The sequence below is a fragment of the Mirounga angustirostris genome, unplaced genomic scaffold, assembly GCF_029215605.1.
Source record: "Mirounga angustirostris isolate CCGP_5_RB_7025 unplaced genomic scaffold, mMirAng1.0.hap1 SCAF_11, whole genome shotgun sequence".
Taxonomy (NCBI): domain Eukaryota; kingdom Metazoa; phylum Chordata; class Mammalia; order Carnivora; family Phocidae; genus Mirounga; species Mirounga angustirostris.
This window is the reverse complement of record NW_026991719.1, coordinates 105,661,834-105,674,331: the sequence shown is the minus strand read 5'-3', so window position 1 is coordinate 105,674,331 and position 12,498 is coordinate 105,661,834. Positions and strand designations below refer to the sequence as shown.

The following is a 12,498-nucleotide window of genomic DNA, read 5'->3' as shown; positions in this document are numbered from 1 at the left end:
TAGGCAAGTAGAGTTGCCAACTGACTAGATTCTCTTCTCATAATTTTCTCAGACTCCAGCAGACTGATCCTATAAATAACTCTTTATTTTCTACTTTATTTCAAAAGATGGAGCTAGACCGTCTCAGACTACCTACATAAAAAAAAAAAACACAAAAACAAAACTGGTTAAGAGAGCTTGCTAGAGGTCTGATAGTGACCTCTATGAACCTATTACCTATTCCAAAAAAAGTAAAACCAATGCCACTGGCCTGACAAACAGAACAAAATTGGAGAAAGCTCTTCCAGAAGCTCTTAGGCTACCATGTGTGGAGTGGCATTCACATAGGCTTACTAGTCCAAAAGCCTATTAAAATCACAAGCATTCACTGTGTGTTTAGTAATTATGGAGCATGCTTATGCTAATGAGACCAGATTTACAGATTAGCAATGCATTTTAATGATTTAATTATAATCCTGAAGTGATATACAAGGGATGAAATTGTACATTGCAGTGCTGTTACTGATTGGAGCTGCTTTGTTATTATTTTTAAAGGTGTGCACACATATGTAGGGGGAGAGGGAAGAAATTTATAAGAGTTCTAGGAATGCTCATGTAATAGATCCCTGGCTTATAATAAAATAACTAGAGCAGAAAAACTGCAGTACTCTAAACTCAACAGAAGGGATTTCTAAGAAGTGTTTAGTTTCTGAAAGGATAAACTGAGTAAGGGGTCATCTACCTCCAAACGCCACCCCTTGGTAAAAGCCAGTCAGTGAAGGATTTTGTTGAAATTAGTATTTAACCAGTGTTAAGGCATAGTAAACCACTAAGAGTCAAAGACAATGTATTAGTAAATAGCTTTTAAGAAAGTCATTTATCTGAATCGCTTATTTAGCTTTTACTGTCATTTAGTTGAGAGCACAGTCTCCAGGGGAGACAGAAAGCATGACAGAGGTTTAGCAGAGAGAAAAGGAGAAAGAGTTGCAGAATGAGGTCCTGTTTAAGCCTTCCCTGGCTTTGGGTGTCACAAAGCATGATGGCATCGGGGCCAGGAAATGGAAACAAAGATAAACTTTATCCACTTCCCAATTTGACTGTGGTTAGTCCTATTATTCACTTCACCAGGAAACCTGAAGCTAGAGAGATAATCCCTTTACATTTTTATAACACTTTCTAAGTTTGTAATGAGCTCTGTTTGTTATCACGTTGATCTTCACAGAACCCTGTGAAGTTATCAGGGTCAGGTTTTATTATAACCATTTGGCAAATAGCCACCTGCATTTTCATCTTCTCTTTTGTGGTGGCTCATTCTTCAGCAAGGAAGAGGCTCAAGGAACTGGTTAGGTACTTAAACTGCCAACTGGAAACAAAGAGAACATTTACTATACTATCTGGATTACATTAAAAAACCTGCTTTATTGAGGTATACTTGACATACATAATAAGACTGTACAATTTAAAGTGTACTATTTGATAAGTGGTGGTATGTATATATCTGTGAAACCATTACCACAATCAAGATGATGAGCATATTCAATACATCTAAAAGTTTCCTCATGCCCCTTTGTAATTCCTCCTGCTCTGTCCTCCCTGCTCTGACTGTTTTTCTTTCTTCTACTTGTTTTGGGTTTTATGTGCTCCTCTTCTGGTTTCTTAAGGTAGAAGCTCCGGTCATTGATTTGAGATCTTTCCTCTAAAATAAGCATTTAGTGCTATACATTTCCCATTAAGTACTGCTTTGGTGGTAACCCCAACCATGGTTAGGTTGTGTTTTCATTTGGTTCAAAATACTTTATTTCCCCTTTGAATTCTTCTTTGACCCATGGGTTATATAGGAGTGTAGTATTTACTTTCTAGATATTAGGGAATTTTCCAGATACTTTCTGTTACTGATTTATAATTTAATTCCATTGTGAACAGAGAATATAATTTTTATGACTTGAATTTGAAATTTATCAAGACTTGTTTTATGGTCCATAATATGGTTATCTTGGTAATGTTCTATGTGTACCTGAAAATAGTTTGTATTCTGCTATTGAGTGGAGTGCTCTATAAGTATCAATTAGGTAAAGTTGCTTGGCAGCGTTCTTAAAATATTTTATATCATGATTTTCTGCTTAATCCGTTTTATCAATTGTTGAGAGAAAAGATGTTGAAATCTCTAACTATAATTGTGAATTTATCTATTTTTCCTTGCAGTTTTTTCAGTTTTTGTTTCATGTGTATTGAAGTTCTGTTATTAGGGACATAAATATTTAGGGTTGTTATGTCATCTTGATGAATTGACCCTTTTATCATTATGAAATAGCTTTCTTTATTCTTGGTAATATTCTGAAATCTAATTTTCCTGATAGTAATATTGATACTCAGCTTTCTTTTGATTAATTTTAACATGATACCTACTTTCTATCCTTTTACTTTTAACCTGCCTATATTTACCTAAATTTATGCCTATATATTTAGATATGAAATGTGTTTCTCATAGGCAGCATGTAGTTGGGTCTTGTTTTTCTATTCTATCTGATGATCTTGGCCTTTAAATTCAGGTATTTAGACCATTTACATATAATGTGACGATTGATATAATTAGGTTTAAATCTATCATCTTGTTGGGGCGCCTGGGTGGCTCAGTTGGTTAAGCGACTGCCTTCGGCTCAGGTCATGATCCTGGAGTCCCTGCATCGAGTCCCACATCGGGCTCCCTGCTCAGCAAGGAGCTTGCTTCTCCCTCTGACCCTTCCCCCTCTCATGTGCTCTCTCTCTCATTCTCTCTGTCTCAAATAAATAAATAAAATCTTAAAAAAAAAAATCTATCATCTTGTTATTTGTTTTCTATTTGTCCCATCTGTTCTCTGTTCCCCTTTCCTCTTTTTCTGCCTTATTTTGGATAAATTGAATATTTTTATAATTCTGTCTTTATTTCCTTTGTTAGCTTATTAGCTATAACTCTTTGTTTTATCTTGCTGGTTACTTTTGAGTTCATAGCAAATATCTTTAATCACAGTGTACCTTCAAGTTACATTATACTACTTCATATATGATATGAGAACTTTATAATATTTTATTTCTATTTCTCCCATTCTTCCCTTTGTGCTTTTATTGTCATACATTTTACTTTTGTATATGTTATAAACCACACACTACCTTGTTATTTTTGTTTAAATAGTCCATTAGCTTTTGAAGAGATTTTAAAAATAAGAAAAACCCATATATTTACTATAAATACCATTCCCAGTATTCTTTATTCCTTTGTTTAGATCCAGATTTCCATCTTGCATCATTTTTTATTTTCCTGACCCTTACCAGTGGTAAGAAGGACCTGCCAGTCTCAGAATCAGGCTCCTGAGGAGGAGGAGTAAATAATTCTTGTTGCATATATAAAAATCAAGGTTTGGTTTCAGGGATAATGCCCTTCACGTATGTGGTCATAGACTTTGCTTTGGAGGAGTGGGGAAAGTCTGAACTCTGTTCAGAGGGGTCAAGATATGATTACCTTAATGGAACAAAGCAAAGAGCCCTGGATGGTTATGAGAGAAGAAATAAGAAGTGGGTATACAGTGGCACCTTGGAACTTTGCCTCCTGCCAGAAGACTTGGCCTATAATGGTTCTTTCTGATGTGGCCCATTAGGGAACGCTTCATCAGATTCAAACATGGCAAGATATTTATGAGCAGTGTAATGGATGAGTTTGTAAAATTCAACCGGGTGACTGATATGGATAATATTTTGGGTGTATGGTATGGTGTGGAATAGGACAGAAGAAATAGGAAGCAAGATCTCTGCTAACCTCCTACAGGTTGTTGCACTAATCCAGATTGAATATGATGAGGTTTGTTATGGCACTGGCAATGGAGAACAAGGAAGTTCGTATACAGAAGATAAAATAATAAAAAAAATCCTTAGACACTAATGTGATGTGAAGGGAGGGAACAGAATATTTGAGGGTGGTTCTCAAACATTCAAGTGTATGTGTATGTGGTAATTTCCAGGATGCCATTTGAATTTAGTAAGACTTTTTTTAAAGATTTTATTTATTTAAGAGAGAGAGAAAGTGAGAGAGAGCATGAGCAGGGTGAAGGGCAGAAGGAGAAGCAGACTCCCCACTGAGCAAGGAGCTGGATGAGGGACTCAGTCCCGGGACTCCAGGATCATGACTTGAGCTGAAGGCAGATGCTTAACTGACTGAGCCATCCAGGCACCCAGTAAGACTTTTTTTTTTTTTTAAACAATAATGGTCTCCAGAAAACCATAGGCTTCCAATATGGTTACTTAAGGTCATCAGATTCAAACCATATCCTTGGCTTTTCCTTACAGACAGAGTTATCCCCAGTTTCCATTCTACCCTTCTTTGACAGTAATACAGTTATCAATTTCTTGTTGGGCTTATGGATGTCCACAAAAAGAACTTCTTTATTGCTGTCAGATGTAGCCATTTTATGCCAATGGGATGACAGTAGAACTTTGATGCAGTTTTGGGAAACTTTTATTAAAATTGGCACATTCTTTTTTCTTCTTTTCCTTCTCATTCAGTTTCTGGATGAATATGAAGTCCCTGAGGACTTAGTGGACCACAGCTGCAATTGCAAGTTTTAGATTGCCTACCTCCAGACTTTCATGTAAGAGAGAAATGAACTTCGGTTATTTGGGGTCTATCTTATAGCCAAACATAGTTTTAATTGATACATCTGGGTTGCTGTATGTTAAATTAAGAATAGTCCACACACCCCTCTATCTAGTCTAGCTCAAAAAGCATTGGCTTATAAAAAGAAAGAAGCTTTCTTAAGTGTTCCCATGTAAATACTCATCCTCACCTCATGAAGATGGGGGAAAAGAGAGACACTTTTTTTTCCCCAGTAGAGTATGTATTTCTCTTCTGTCAGTGATTCTCCAGAAAGAATTCACAGAATGTGTTAAATGATTTATTGAAATAATACATGAACTTTCAGAGATAACAGGCTTTGGAGGAGGATTTGTTGCTGCTTGGACAATCCCTATAATCATATTATTTGATGTAATGGGATGAACAGCATTTCGGAACAGAGCAATTCCCATGATACTTGGTGTATTAGTTTTCTACTACAGCAAGTGGTTGGCAGAATAATGGCCTCCCAAAGATGTCCACATCCTAATCTTCAGAACCTGAGAATATGTTACCTTACATGGCAAAGGGACCGCAGATGCGATTAAATTAAGGATCTCTAGATAAGGAGATAATTCTGGGTTATCTGGGTATGCCCAGTGAAATCATAAGGTTCCTGATAAGAGGAAGGTGGGAAGGTCAGAGTCAGAGAAGGAAGTATGATGAAAAAAAAAAAAAAAGAGGTCAGAGAGACAGACAGTGTTGAAGACAGAAGAAGGGGTCATGAGCCAAGGAATCCAAGTGGCCTCTAGAAGCTGGAAAAGGCAAGGAAATGGATTCTCCCCTAAAGCCTCCAGAAGGAACACAGCCCTGCCAACACCTTGATTCTAGGACTTTTGACCTCCAGAATTGTAAGCTAATAAACATGTGTTGTTTGAAGGTACTAAGTTTGTGGTGAGGTTCTGTAGCAGCAATAGAAAATTAATAACACCATGTCACAAATTACCACAGAGTTAGTGAGTTAAAACAGCACACATTTATTATCTCAGTTTCTGTAGGTCAGAAGTTTGGGCATGGCTTAGGTAGGTCTTCTGTACAGTTTCTCACAAAGCTGCAATCAAAGTGTTGGCCAACTATATTCTCATCTGAAATCCTGACTGGGAAAAATACATTTCCAAGATCATTCAGTTTGTTGGTAGACATAATCTTGCAGCTATTTAACTCAAATTTTTGTTTTCTTACTGGCTGTGAACCAGAGGCCACTTTCAGCAACTAGAGGCTATCTGAAGTTCCTTTTTAGGTGGCCTTTTCTATAGGCTTCTTTGCAACATGTGTGTGTGCACACGTGTGTGTGTGATCACAGTGACATCACATCCCTATTGCTGTATAACTATACCTATAACTATATAACTATAGCTGTAACTATATATATATATAAAATACATGTGTGTGTATAAATACAATGTCGCCTAATCATAGAAGTGATAGCCCATCACCTTTGCCATTTTCTCTTACTGAGAAGCAAATCATGAGTCTCACTTACACTCAATGGGAGAGGATTATGCAGGGTGTTAACATGGGGGCCACTCTAAGCTCTATTTACTATCCTTGGCATTAAAAATCACAATAATTAATCAGTCCTATTGGCTGCTATCTAGTGAGATCTGGAATTAGGCAGAGAGCTTTGAGCTTGGCAGAGATGGGAAAGCTAAAGTACATGAGAACATATATATGTTCCTCAAAATACTTGTGCTAGAATGTTCAAAGCAACCTTATTTGTGACAGCTAAAAATAGGGAAACTACCCAATTCCCCTTAGTGGTGGAATGGATAAATAAATTAGTATTACTTTGGGTGAATATATAATTAACAGAAATGGGAATGAACATTTAAAACTATATCTGACCCATCTGAATGAACCTCTAAAACACAATAGTGAGCAAAGAAACTAGACACAAGTACATACTCTAGGATTCAATTTATATAAAACACAAAAACACAAGAAATGCATCTATGCTGGTAGAAGTCAGCATAGTTGTTATCCTTGGATGATAGTGATTAGAAGGGAACTGGAGCTTTTGGGATGCTAGCAGTGTTTTAATTTTTCGTCAGGGTATCAGTTACATGGATGTGTTTAGTTTGTGAAAATTCACTCTGCTGGACACTTAGGATTTGTGTATTATCTTGTATATATATTATGCCTCAATCAAAAGCTTTTCTTAAATCCAAACAGAAAAGAAAAAAAGCCAAGGTTTTGACTGGTGGGATCAAGTGAGAGATGTGAGAATGGCCTAAAGGCAGCAGGAACTATAGTAGAGTGGACTGGCCAATCCTTTCAGGAAAAGGGCATGGGATTACAGTCAGGGGGCTGCATGGAGTAGGCCCTGGGCACACTGTCAGGAGGTATATAGTGTTCATCAAGCCCTGCATTCAATCCCCAGTGGAGGTGGCCTTGAGGGTGCTGCTGTTTACAGCTTCTCCCCTGTTACCAAGGATACTTTTTATTTTTAATTTAATTTTTCTTTATTTTTTAAAGTAGGCTTCATGCTGGGCCTGAATGCCTTGAACTCATGACCCTGAGATCAAGACCTGAGCTGAGATCAAGAGTCAGATGCTTAACTGACTGAGCCACCTAGGCACCCCAAGGATACTTTTTAAGGCAAACTGTCTATGGATGGGCAAAATGGAACACCCCTTTCCCCCCCCCGCCCCCCCCTGAGGCCCCTGATAAACTAGTAGTGTGACTTCAAGGAGCCTTCTGTGCCTATGAGAAACCTATCTTGGCTGGGTTCTTGAGTGGCCTGTCTTTGTGAGCTCACTGTAATCTGTCAGCTGACGCTAGGGGAAAGCAGCAGGGCCTAAAATGGGAACAAAAACTCACAAAGACTTTCTGAGGCAATAAGGTGCCCCAAAGGAGTATTCTGGTTTGTGGTTTCATGTCACAGGCTTCTTCTTGGCTTTCGTGGACCTTTTATTTACTTTTAGGACTCTACTTCCTACTGGAGTCCAGAGGAAGCAGCAAGAGTATGGCAGAAAGCCAGAGTCCTCCACGAGTGAGCTCTTTATCTTCCTTCTACAGAAGCTCTGTGCAGAAACAGCATCTCAGTATGTCCCTTAAGCTGCTTCATTGTCAAAGGCTCAATAGAATTCTCCTTCTGAACAAAGGGAGATACATTTCTTTATCTTTCTAATTAATGCTTAGACTTAAAAACTGTGTTTAGTCTGCAGCCTAGAGGATGAACCACCTGAAAAAGAGTATTTTTCTTTGGAAGAAAAAAAATGTTGATGCCGTCTCTGCTGTATGGATTTTTACATCAGTCAGGGAGCTTGATAAATAGAGATTCAGAAAAAAAAATTCCAGGGGGTGTATTCTGCCCCAGACTAGACATTCAGGCTCCAATTCCCATTAGCTAGCAGTCCAGTGGGTTGAAATGGAGCAAATGCAGATCACTGTGAGCTACACTAAATGTGTGTTACACCAACCACTGTTTAATATGTGCAATGCTTTCTGCCTTCACAGTTATGCATTTTCTAGTCTTGTGCCAAAAGACCAATCATCAAAATATAATGTGCTGGTGGGGAGCAGAAACAAGTATAGAATGCATTCAAACTTTCTGTCTCCCAGATCAATTCTAAATTGACCCTGCTGGCTTAGGGAACTCAGTATGTGGATCTGCTAAAGCTTATCTCCTGAGTAAATCTCTTTTTTCCCTATTTCATCCTTCTCACCACAATCTGTCCCTACTCTTTCTGCTTTTTTCTGTCTCATTGTCTCCTCCCAGCTTCTTTCCAGGTGATTGGACTGTGACGCTTTCCTTGCCACATCTCAACATGTGATCATTTGAATATCTTGCTAGAGCCACAAAAACAAGTAAAAATTAGGCTACAGTACCACTAAATGATTAGCATTTTATCCTTATGAAATAATGTCTCAAAATAGTTTAGGAAAAGACATGAGATCTTTGTAACATGCATGGCCAGAGAATATTCTAGAAATTGAATAGCTGAAGGCTTGTATTCCCTATGTATTGTAAAAGTGTAACCTTCAACTATGAGAGAGACTACGAACATAAAGTGATAGGTACAGAAGAGAGAGAGAAGCCAGGTAGCAGAGCAAATGTTTTATATTCTGTTGCCTTGGAAAATAGGAGAGATTTTTTTTTAATTCATGTAAGGTTTGTATTCCTTAGATTCTCTCCCGAGAACAAAAGATCCTCTCCAGAGCCAGCAAATTCATGTTTTATCCAGAGGCATTATTATACTTTGTTGCCAAAAATTCTAGTCTTGCCTTCTTCCCTTAGATTAGAATCCCTTTTCTCCAGAGAACCTGGCCCAGTGTGGCCCTTCTATACCATTCTTGGTTAGATGCTAGGAGTTACCCTATGCACACTTTTGGCTTAGGCTTTCCTGTTGGTGTCCATCACTAAAGCTCATCTGGTTGAGAGGTTTGGGGCATGAAGCTTCATGATCTAACACAGCAACACTGACTAACCAAGACACACAACTCCAATGAGGAAAGAGAAAGGAAGTTGATAGAGGAGTGAGTAAGGGACTTTGTAGAAAAGAAGCTGCAGTCCATCAACCTTGGAAGCAACCCCAGAGCCTGCACACTGAGGCTCTGCCCCAGAGGAACTGTTCTATTTTTCTTAACTGTTCCAGATCAGCTCACTTTCTGTATTCACCCCTGTGGAATTTTGTTTGCTTCAAAAGACTTTCTCTTGCCTGAAGCTTCTATTTGCAACTTTTTAGTTTGAATTTTAATGGTGACCATCACACAGATTCTGCCATCTCAAGTCCTCTCATTTGGGAATTCAAAGCTATGAGGTTGCATGAAACCTCTATATAAAGACATTAATACCACCGTCCCCACTAACTGAAGCATTATAAAAAAGAAAAAAAATTGAAGGGGCAGTTAAAGGAGACAGTAGGGAAGACAGATGTATGGACAAATATAGCATTCCATCCCCTTTCACTCTCCCCAGCCTTTCCATTTTTTTTCTATTTGGCTGCGAGTCTTGAAATGATCACTAGAGTCTGTAACCACAGCCTCCATTTCTGCAACCTCCGCTCCCCTCTCCTCCCAATATATATACATACAACAACCTCCCTTTGATTCCTGTTCATTGTATTACCCCATTCCTGAAAATTCCATCATCAGTCTCTCTGACAAACACCCAGGGGAAGGGAGTATATCTCACTGGTCCCCGAGTCAGCTCTGACTACTCCCCTGTGGCCTCTTCTTGTAAGATACACTCCAACTATTCCCATTCAGGTTTCTCTGTGCCCCACTGGCCCAGCCTTCTACTAGAATTCTCCTTTGTTAGTTTTTAAAAGCAACCTCTTTGCTCTGATAGACAATCTTGTATATCTCTCCTTTACAGCCCTTTTCTTTATCGTGGAGTCCCAACAAGGTGCACAGCAATAAATATTTTTCCTCATTAACATATCTCTTGACATTCAGGGCCAGCTGTAAATAGAACTGTGGAGTATTTATTGAGCACACACTATCTTTCAGCATTATACAAGTGTTATCTCATTTAAGCCCTGAAATGACCTTATGAAGTAGGCATCATTATTCCTGTTGCATAGGTGAGGAAATTGATATCCAGAAAGGTTAAATAACTTGTCTAAGATTAAGTGACAGAGTCAGGAGTCACAACTAAGGCTGCCTCTTAACCAGCTCGCTACAGAGGTGAATTGGCAGAGTCTGTCCTGAGTGATACTGACTAACCTGTTCATTTCCCCCACACCTCCTTCTCAGTTCCACTCCAGGTGCCTGGCGCTGTCAGGTTTCACCAGAACCCTCCTGGCATTGTGGGAAGTGATTTTTTAAAATCTATTTCACTTCTTCTGAAGGAATATGGGAGCTAGAAAAAGGCATCAGGGAGATAAATCTCCAGGTGGGCTACTTCATCTTAGTTTCCCAGCAGGGATGGATTTCGAGGCAAGGAGGTGTTCTTTGTTCCTCAATTCATATGATAGACATGAGTGCCTACTCTGCTCATATGTAAAAGCTAGGCTAGAAACCACATTTCACATGTTTAAAAGCCTTACAGTTTGGGGGAGGAGTTCAAAAAGTGGTATAGAAGTACTGTATTGGTGCTTCTTCTCATGCTTGTTGGTACTCTGCCAATTAGCAATGCTCTAAAATCTTAGGGGAGACTCCCTGTGCTCTTTCATGATATGTCTATGCTCCCATATCTTTTGTATCTTTGTATTTCTACTAGAGCAGCCATTCCATTCTCTTATATTTTCTATTTAGTCTATTTCTCATTTCTCCCCTGTACCATAATCTTCTTAAAGCCTGGGAACCACATCCTATGTAGTTTAGAACAGTACCTCACTTTATTTTTTTTTTAAAGATTTATTTATTTATTTGAGAGAGAGAGAGCGAGAACGAGAGAGAGAGCAAGCCTAAGCAGGGGGAGGGGCAGAGGCAGAGGGAGAGAGAGAATCTCCAGCAGACTCCCTGCTGAGTGCAGAGCCTGTTGCAGGGCTCATTATCATGACCCTAGATTATGACCTGAGCTGAAATCAAGAGTCAGACCCTTAACTGACTGAGCCACCCAGGCGCCCCAGAACAGTACCTCACTTAAAGTAGAGGCCCTATACATCTTTGTAGAATTAAAATGAAGTCAAAAGGATGAATGCTGTTTGAAACTTCAGATCTTGGTGTTGGCTAAAAGGAGCTCCTTATGTGTCATAAGGTAGGCTCTAGCTACAAAAACAACATTGATTCTCCTTTGTTCACTCGTCCTTCCCTCTTTCTGACTCCTTGATTTCCTACTTTTGCCTCCCTCCATACCAGACCATCTGATGTGAGGCACAGAGCAGGCTGGAAAAGATAAAGAAATCCGAAAGTGAAATCTTGGCATGGAAGCAGTGTGCTTTGAATCAGCTCTATACATTAATAATAGGAGCCAGTGAAGGGGCATTCTTTAGGATGAAAGGAAAGTCCTGAGATTAATAGCTGCTAGGTTCCTGATGGATACAACTGTCTCTCTCTGGGCCTTGGGAAAAAACAAACAACAAAACAATTCCTGCATTCATCTGTGATCATGGGCTCAGAGAGATCACAACACAGGGAAAGCCTCCAAGAGGAGCTTCCTTAGTGTGTTTCCCTTTCCTGGGTAGCTGAGCCCGTGAGTAACTGGGGATTATGGTAGTTGGGGGTACACAGAGGTTTACCAAAGCCTCAGTCAACTGTGCATTTGTTTCCAGTGTTGGGGGACAATTGGTGGTACAGCTGCAGTCGGGTCTTACTTTTATTTGTCTGTGTGCTAAAAGCCCAGGAAGGAAAGCCATATTGGGAGAATCACAGCTAACAAAGCAACCCTCAGTCGTCTCACAACATGGTGGCTTAGGTATGAACATACATGACATTTATGGATATTTTAATGAGTGTCTGAAGTGTAGAGGCAGTGAGAGGTACAAGTTGGACCTAACTGCAGACATCACGTGCTCTTGAAATGGACAATGTAAATGCTGGCACAGATCTTCAGTTGGCATTTGCTTTTGAAGTACAAGATGCCTGATGAGATGCATGGAATTCAGGGCACCACATTTTATTTTTGGTCAGGTACCACACTGAGTTCTGTTTGATAGATAATAGAAAGCCTGTACCAGTGCCCTTTCATTCTTTCCCTAGAATATCCACCATTCCTTTACAGATAAGTTAGAAAGTAAAAGCCTAGGTGTAATCTCTCCAAAGTCCACCACTACATAATCATCATAATAATATTAATAATGCTATTGTTATGAATCACAATAATATTCACAGAAAAGCCTAATATTAGGATAACACTGAACTAGGGTAGGGGTGCAGAAAACTTTTAAATTTTGTTTACACTCCCATTCTCTGCCAGGATCCTGATTATCAGGAAGTCAGAAAGGCTTTGAATGGCCCTCTATCTATGGCATCCCTTTCTTTCCCTTCTA

General features: G+C 39.2%; 1 protein-coding gene across 2 annotated transcripts in view; it reads left to right on the top strand.

Moving 5' to 3' along the window:
• Window positions 1-12,498, top strand: part of SMARCA1 (SWI/SNF related, matrix associated, actin dependent regulator of chromatin, subfamily a, member 1) — a 786,408-nt gene that overhangs the window by 480,993 nt on the left and 292,917 nt on the right. Inside the window, exon 26 of one of the 2 annotated variants that reach the window (XR_010406253.1) lies at window positions 4,513-4,598. The exons of the other annotated variant lie outside the window; for it this stretch is intronic. The gene's annotated coding sequence lies outside the window, so the exon portion shown is untranslated. Of the gene's footprint in view, window positions 1-4,512; window positions 4,599-12,498 lie in introns of those variants that run through there. 2 annotated transcript variants of the gene reach the window in all.